The following is a 9477-nucleotide window of genomic DNA, read 5'->3' as shown; positions in this document are numbered from 1 at the left end:
ACAAACCCAAAATACAGTAAGGTGAATTCGTTCTTAGTTTTGCAACTCGCTTTTTTCGGCATTACAATTCATTTGCTATGCGGACTGCCAATCTCCCAGGTGATAAAAGATCAATAGCCCGTAAACATATTCGCAGATTAGTAAATCCGTATATATGTGGTTATTTGTTCGATGACAATAGCTCGTTAGCAGATGTAGTAAGTGCGATACAAAACATTTTAGCCAGTTTACCAGAGGAAAAAATGACAGGGAATAACTGGCCCGATTCCAAGAAGTTGGCAGCCACGAGAGGTAAGGGGGAACACAGTCAGCAGATTATAAAAGTCTTCAAATGTTGGCAGTGTGGGGGAGAGGGGCACTGACAAATGGAGTGCCCAAACCAAGGATACCCTTGCCATTACACTTGTCAGGCCTATGGTTATCTATCTCGAGAGTGCTCAGCCAAAAATGACCAAAGCGGGCGGGCTGTGGCACACGCACACCTCCACCCGCCCAACATCCGAGGAAAAGGAAACAGAGGAAGGGGAGAGGAGGAAGTTCGATGCCCACCTCCTCCCCGCATGACCTCACAAGCTGTAGCCGAAGAGGTGGTGACGACGGATGTGGTGAAGGAGCAGGCACTGGGACCTCCATCGGCACTCACGACCTCAACCTCGCAGTACTTGGGAGCAGCGGCATTGCAGCTGAGGTCATTGACCTGTACCCCATATCTCGTAATGGCAGTCTAGGAATGTTAGCAGTGACGGTTGACCTACCAGATAAATCCATTCGGGCACTGATTGACACAGGAGTCAGCGTTTCACTGATTGAAAAACAAAATTCTCCTCAAATCCACTACTTCCAGCGGCATCCATTGTTCTTGACACGCCAGAAGGAAATAAACTACACATAAACCATACAACAATCGTCAAATTCAAGAAGGTCTCTGTGAAGTTTACACATGATTTTTTCTCTTACCCACCTTTTGAATTCCAGGAATCGAGGCTATTTTAGGAATTGATTTTATTTCTAATAATCAAATTGGTATTTTAGGGGAAAAGATGCAATAACTGTGAAGCAGGAGGGTACATTTTGCCGATAGAAAGATATGAGGGGCTAAGTGCGTTATGTTAGCTCAAAGAGACATGTTACTAGGGTAACAGCTGTACCTGAGAGAGGAGAAGTGTTGTCTCCACAGACACTTACGAGCATATCAGGGACCCCGTGTCACTCTCTTCCGGAAGGAACCAAGGTCGTAGTTAAACCCCATGAAAATTGGGTGCATGTAATCTTAGAGGGCTTGACGGAAATAAAAGAGAACAGAGGTGATATAGCGGTAGTTAATTTGTCAAATAAAAGAGTTGTTTTAGGAAGTGATTCTATGTGTGAATTAGAATTAGATGAAATTGCTTATAATGGGATGTTTGGATCCACAACTCCAACACGCACTCAGAATTTGATTATGCAAGGGCGAAAACTATGTCCGTCAGAATATCAGCCTGTAGTTAGTGACATTGTCAAAAATTATTCGGATGTAATTTCAATTGGAGATGAGCCACCCGGGAGGATTGATCGATTTCCCTTTAGCATTGAAATTTGCCAGGCAAACCGATCGGGCCAAGGCCTTCTAAGACACCAATTCATTTCCAGGGAGAGAAGGAAAGGAAAATTATTAAACTAAGGTAACAAGGGATAATCGAGGAGACTGTATCCCCCTGAGCTTCTCCAATTGTAGCTGTTAGGAAAAAGGATGGCTCGGTAAGATTGTCTGTTGATTATAGGAAGTTCAATACAATCACTAAGAATAATGCATATCCATTGCCCTCGATCGAAGAATTACTTTTGAAAGTAGGGGATAGTAAATATTTTACAGCTGTTGATTTAAAATATGGGTTCTATCAAATACCTATTCAGGAAGAGAGTAAATGCAAAACGATATTTATAGCTCACGATCAATTATTTCAGTTTAATTTTCTTACTTTCGGTGATAAAAAAGTTTCAAGTCATTTCTTTAGATTAATGATGGCAGCTTTGTCACCCTTAATTGGCCATAATGTTCTTGTTTATTTAGATAATATCATAATTACAGGGAAAACGGTCTAAGAACATAATTATAATATTCGTAAAGTTTTAGAAGCATTGCAACGTAATAGTATGGAAATAAATTTGTCAATGAGCAAATTTTTCTGTAAACATGTCAAGTTTTTAGGTCACATAATAATCCCAGAAGGTATCCAACCCTGCCCTAGTAAAGTAGTGGTTATTAGAGATTTCTCAGGTCACGTAACTCTAAGGAAGTAGCTGGGTTCCAAGGGCTAGCTGGGTATCACCATAAATTCATAAGAGATTTTGGAGATATAGCGAGACCCTTAGATGCTTTATTGAAACAAAACGTAATAGATTTGGGAGGAGAGCAAGAAAGGGCCATTAACTATTTGAAAGCTGACTTAACTAGCAATGAATTACTCACATATCCTAGATTTGATCGGCCAATTTTAGTGACAACAGATGCGAGAAGCGTAGCTATTGGTGGCGTAGCATCTCAACGAGATGATAAAGGCAGAGAGCGACCCATTATTTTTTTTTTCAGGGGCGTTAAAAGGGGCAGAAAAGAATTATAGTACATTTGATCGAAAGGCATTGGCTATTCTTTGGATTCTGAATAGGCATCAGTTCTTTTTATTAGGTCAGTCGATTGAGTCGCAAAGTGATCATCGCCCCTTTCGTGATATGTATTTAAAAAATTATTTGACCCCTCGTCAAATCAGATGGATTGAGAGATTGTTAGAGTTAATATATTCAGTTTTCACCGCATAGAAGGTAAAGCTAACAAGGTAGCTGATGCTCTCTCTAGAGGCGCAGTAACAGGGGTTACAATTAGGGCAAAAAAGAGGAACGAAGAACGTAACCAAAATATTGAAGACCCCCATCATAATAGAGAATATAGAGAACAGGATGTGAATTCTCCCTATGCGAAGGCAGAAGACGAGAGAGAGAGAGAGAGAGAGAGAGAGAGAGAGAGAGAGAGAGAGAGAGAGAGAGAGAGAGAGAGAGAGAGAAAAATGAACGTCAAAGGTGAGTATATGTGAGTGACCGAGGACATGACCAGGGGTATCCATAATGAATGCCCTGATGATGCAGGTTTTATTGACTTGGGAGGTGGGGACATAAAAAAAGTCCGAGAGGGATAAAAAAACAGAAATGGATGGAGAGAGTGCGAGCAGTGATTAAAGAGGAATCAGAGAGTTATCCGTCATTTCTGAATGTGCCTCGTCAGAATTATTTTATAGAAAATTATATTATAATTTTTGTGCACGGGTAGCTCTTCCTCCCTCTTTAATTGATGGAGCCATCCACATTATACATGCAAGTCTGTATGCAGGGCATTTACGGATTTATAGAATATTAAGGAGAGCATGTGAATTCTCCTTTTGGTTGGGGATGAAAAAATCTATAGAGAATTGTATAAAAGGTTTTCATGCTTGTAAATGTTTCAAAGAACATAATAACACTGTACCGGAAGACAGAAAGTTGACTGTGATTCTTATTGAATTTTTTAGAGTGCATATGGATGTAGTAGGACCATTTCCTACTGGTTTAATACAACATAAGTATATATGTGTATATGTGGATTCATTTACTCAGTACACTCATACTTAGGCAATGTTGGATAAATTTGCAAATGCATTAGCCCAAGCATTGTGCTCTTTCATTACTAGGTTTGGTTGCCCGAAAATTTTAATGTGTAATAATGGTCTCGAGTTTATAAATAAGGGTGTGAGATCGGTCACGGACTTGATGAAAATTGAGCACTTTTTAATGACTGCATATAGGCCTTCAGCAAATGGCTTAGAGGAATCGCACAATAGGGAAGTAGTACGAATTTTACGCTACTTAGTGGCTAACGACCCCCTTCATTGGCATGACATGTTTCCTACAGCAGAGCTAGCTTGGAACATTGCATATAATGTTTTGCTCAGGGACATGCCTTTCTTTTTAGTGTTTGGACAGGATCCTATATTACCATATACGGTACTCATTAATTCGCTACAATTGCCAAATTATTCAACTGAGTAATACCATGTATATCTATTAAATCTATTGAGGAGAGTAATGAACACCACTGAAAGGTTTATGAAAAAAGCAAATGAAATCACAGCTCAAATTATGATGGTCGGTTCAAAACCTCACCGCCGGTTAAAGTATTTGTGGGCAATCATGTGTATTTGAAACGATTACAACCTAGGAAACACAAACTATAGCCAGCATATTTGGGTCCGTACCGAGTAAAGATGGTTATATCTAACACAGTTGTGATACAAAGAATTTTCAATGGCGCAGTGTTCGAACACCATCAGACACACATACATGTGGTGCCTGAAGAGGTAGTTTTTAAAAGTGTTCCTGCTTACCCCCGGCATACGTAACATCCCTCGAGTTGATGAGTAGAATTTTTTTTTTCCTTTGCTGTTGTTGTTGTTTGAAGAGACCTCATTTCTTTTTGTGACTTGTTTTTAAATAAACTTGATGATACAATATGTTCTTATTTTGATGCTTAATGTATACATAAAATGTTGTGGTAATTTTGCTGAGTGTGGCAATAGGTATAACATTGCTGAGTCAATCTAAAAGCAATCAGAGGTTAAATAGTTCAGGTGAGACCCGTCAGGCAGATGCTCTATTATTCATTTATTTATATAACTCCTGGTTGCTGGGGCCGGGGCGGTTCCCGAATGGCCATTGGCTGCGGGATTAAAGTTCAGACATGAGGATAGGCATTGTTGGTGAATGTGTAGATGTGAATACCTTATACTTAATGTTATAAGAGAAGGGCGAGAAGATGAATAATTTTCTCGGGAAAACGGCTAGTTGCTACCGTTTGAGGTTGCAAGTGCAAGTGTTGTAGTGATTTGAAAAAATGGCGAAACGGTTGTGGTGAGTTGAGTTGCGAAATTATGCCGTAAACCCGGACGAGTGAAATCGAGGCATGAAGGATTATCTATTCCTACCCCTGCCCGTATTGCCCACAACCAGAGGGAAGTTATTGGTGAGGTTGTGTAAAACTGTTTTGATTTTCTTTTTCATTTTGGGTATTGTGTATTTTAGTTGCAGAGGTCTTAAGAAGAATTGAGTCCAATTATCTATATTGTATTGTTTACATTTTTACATGCCATATTGCATTTTTTTATTTTTTTGTGGTATATGTGTTATTTTTCTGGGTGATATATATATATATATATATATATATATATATATATATATATATATATATATATATATATATATACATGTGTATACATTTATATACATAAATACATATATATATATATATATATATATATATATATATATATATATATATATATATATATATATATATATATATATATATATATATATATATATATATATATATATATATATTAGCAAATATTTTTTTCTCTCTCTCTCTCTCTCTCTCTCTCTCTCTCTCTCTCTCTCTCTCTCTCTCTCTCTCTCTCTCTCTCTCTCTTCTATTTTTTTACGTATATCAAAGTAATATTCAAATTGGTATCGCCGTGATATAAGATTTTATAAAGGTTTGAAGACATCTGATCAATTGCAAAGGGTTGATATTATTTTTTTTAATGAAAATCAAAATACGGTAAAAGGAAACTCCAACAAAACACACATTCTAGAGATAAAAAATCTTATTAGATAGATAAGAAAAAACATGAATATTCTAAGATTATTGATGTGATGGACAATTCTTCTAGTAATTGTCCCTTATGTAACGTTAATTGAAATATATATATATATATATATATATATATATATATATATATATATATATATATATCACCCACGGATGGCATTTGATACCGAATTCTATCTTGGGAATATATATCCACTTGGAATTCATTTTATGGTAACAGCTTCTGGCCGGGTGGAGACGATAGCTCACTCGGTAGAGTCACTGTAGGCTTGGTTTCCAGCCGCACAGGTGGGGGTTCGAATCTCCACCCGGCCAGAAGCTGTTACCATAAAATGAATTCCAAGTGGATATATATTCCCAAGATAGAATTCGGCATTAAATGCCATCCGCGGGTGATATTTACATTGATTGAAATCACGTGTGCTTGTGATATGTTCATATATATATATATATATATATATATATATATATATATATATATATATATATATATATATATATATATATATATATATATATATGTATATATATATATATATATATATATATATATATATATATATATATATATATATATATATATATATATATATATATATATATATATATATATAGTATATATATATATATATATATATATATATATATATATATATATATATATATATATATATATATATATATATATATATATATATATATATATATATATATATATATCTATATATATATATATATATATATATATATATATATATATATATATATATATATATATATATACTAACCACACTTGAATTCTACATATATTGCTCAAACATTATCATCATCATCTTGACTCGCATGGTTTGGACGATATTCTCAAGTAATACTTCCTTTTGAATTTTGGAAAGCACCTTCAGTCTAGCGAAGCTCATAATATTTTTCCCTTCGGTATCATTGTTTCTCTTTTACAAATTAGTTTTTTTCTATTCACGCTAATCCATCTCCTGACAGATTTTGGCTTCAATTCATTTCAGCTAAACTTAGTGCATTCGTTTCCTCTGGTACCTGATCTTCGTGTGGCAACCCATCTTAATAAAGTCAGTCATTGTTAAGCATATTCTAATTTGGTCCACACCTTCCACTCTCTCGCTGGAAAGAAATATTATAAATGATGTCTAAATGCCGTGTGCAGTATTTTTCATATCATCAATGCTGCTATATTCAACTTGCGTTATTTTGAACGGTAATTTATCCAATGACGAAGTGTTGTAAATTTCACATCAAGTCATCCGTGTTTTACAAAAGATCAAAAGTATTCTCAAAAGCGGATTATTGGATTAAGAGATTACGAAAATTATTTGATTACTGTCATTCGAATCTATATAAACGTCAAACAGTTAATATCCGTATATTCCAATCTCTCTCTCTCTCTCTCTCTCTCTCTCTCTCTCTCTCTCTCTCTCTCTCTCTCTCTCTCTCTCTCTCTCTCATATTGGTATCTGCCTGTTTTACTGTATGTTCATGATACCACAAATAACCCCAAACTTAATATTTCCATTTATTAAAACCGTATTACATATCCCGCTCATGATTCATGTTATACTGTTAAAACAAAGACTATAGTGGGTATAAAATATCAAAATAAGAAAGGTAAAAAAATTGCATCATTTACTATAGAATTTCTTACTAATTTTACAATAGGGATATGAGTCATTAAGTGAACGTTTTGATAAATCATATGAAATATAGCCTAATCGTTTTTAATCCCTCTGGTAATCCTGCATCAAAAATAGCAAAGGTTGTAAAATTCAGTTAGTTCTATTCGTAATTAAAATAAATCAACGGCCATTTTTGGGGTTCCTATATTATATCTCTAAAATGAAGCTAAACTCTGGAATCCAGAAGGTTACACATTATAATTTGACTTTTTTGGTTTAGAAATTAGTATCATTTTGTAATATAAAATCTTTTCTCCAAGCAAATTATATTATATTTAATAATACAGATAAACTGGACAAAACCCACAATTTTACCTCAACCCCACCCCCCCAAAAAAAAAAAAATTACATAAATAAATTATGAGTCTCCCAATAATTAGGAATTAATAAGAATTCATGTAATACAAACGTAAACATCCTCTAATTATAAAGTGATTTGTATAATTTTCTACATATTCTTTCGAAATGTGGTAGTGATCATATTCAATTCTCCTTTTGCTGATTCACACACACACACACACACACACACACACACAAACACAAACAAATACATAAAACATACATACAAAAAACACATACATATCTATCTGTCATGAAAATTTCATCAAAATCCGTCAATTTTTTTTTTACTCTAGTTAAAAAGGCGAAGAACGAGATCCGGGTCTAGAATCCGGATCCGGATCTGGTTCCAAGTAATCTGCAAACTTTAATAGGGTCGTCCATGACATAAGATCTATCTGAGGTGAAGATTTCGCCAAAATCTGTAAAGAAGTTTTGACGTAATCCTGTCTAAAGACAGAGACACGGAAGCACGCACAAACAAATAAATAAATAGATAAAATTAAACGAATCGATTTTAAAGCTTCTATGACGGAGGTAATGATGGGATTCGAAGATAAAATTTCCCTTCGAGAATAACTTTAGCATTTCACATTTATATTTTCTGAATTAAAAAAGGCTGATATTCCAGGCTTTTAAGAATTTTCAGTAAACTTCATTGAATTCATGACCTCGTTTGTCGAACGCAATTATAATTTAATTTGCATATTAAAATACTAATAATTTCTCCTCTCACTTTAATATTCATTCTTCTGGTGATCTCTCCCGCCGGCATAATCATATTTTATGAGAGAATTGTGCCATTAAAGCCATTCAAAATTCCATTAGATCTTTTGAGTATTTCGGGGTATTTTCCTTTTCTCTTGAGGCAGAGAAGAGATAATGATATCCGTGAAGGAGGAAGGTCTCGCTTGTGTCCGTCTGATTACTTAAGCACTGTTCACTAACTTCTCCTTGAGAGAGAGAGAGAGAGAGAGAGAGAGAGAGAGAGAGAGAGAGAGAGAGAGAGAGAGAGAGAGAGAGAGAGAGTTTGGTTCGTTGGCGCAAAACTAAATAATGAAAAAATTCAAATTATCTTTCCTAGTATATCTGTAAAAACTACTTAAAACAATCATTCCAATTAAACAAATATCTTTGCTTACAGTATATTCCGTTTTATATCGAATTTTAAACTTTTTACGTTAAATATTTGGTGAAAGTATCTGAAAACAAGAAATTATTTCTGCTATTTTAGGATCAATCCATGTCCAATTCTCAGAAGAGCAGAAATTGTACAATTAAAGCGTATCTTGACCGAATTCTTTAACATGATCTTATCATGTATAACTCTAGTTCTTTGGTCCGATTTTGAAAATTCCATAAAGGATTCGATGAAGATCCAAATTAAAAATTGTATTCCTCATTCTAAGTTGACATTTTTTTTTATCACGAGCAAGGCATTTCTTTCTTATTTTATCAATATAGCATCGTATAAGATTAGCTATTCAATTTGTCGTACGTATGTTTTTTATTTATAAGCTCTACAAAGAAGGACTGCATATTATATTCTATATCAACAGCAAAAATTTATAAACATGAAACTATCATGAACATACATTGGAAAAATAACGTTAATTACATTAGTACAAAGCACATAAGGTTTCTTATTATTAAACCGCTAACCTGTTTAGATTTACTGATAATTCTAAGTATTTACAATTAACATCAGCATTAATCAATGTTTTCTAAAATTTCTCTTGTCTCTACTAAAAAGAAAAGAAA

Source organism: Palaemon carinicauda, chromosome 4 (genome assembly GCF_036898095.1).
Source record: "Palaemon carinicauda isolate YSFRI2023 chromosome 4, ASM3689809v2, whole genome shotgun sequence".
Classification (NCBI taxonomy): Eukaryota; Metazoa; Arthropoda; class Malacostraca; order Decapoda; family Palaemonidae; genus Palaemon; species Palaemon carinicauda.
The sequence above is the reverse complement of the archived record's forward strand: the minus strand, read 5'-3'. Positions refer to the sequence as shown.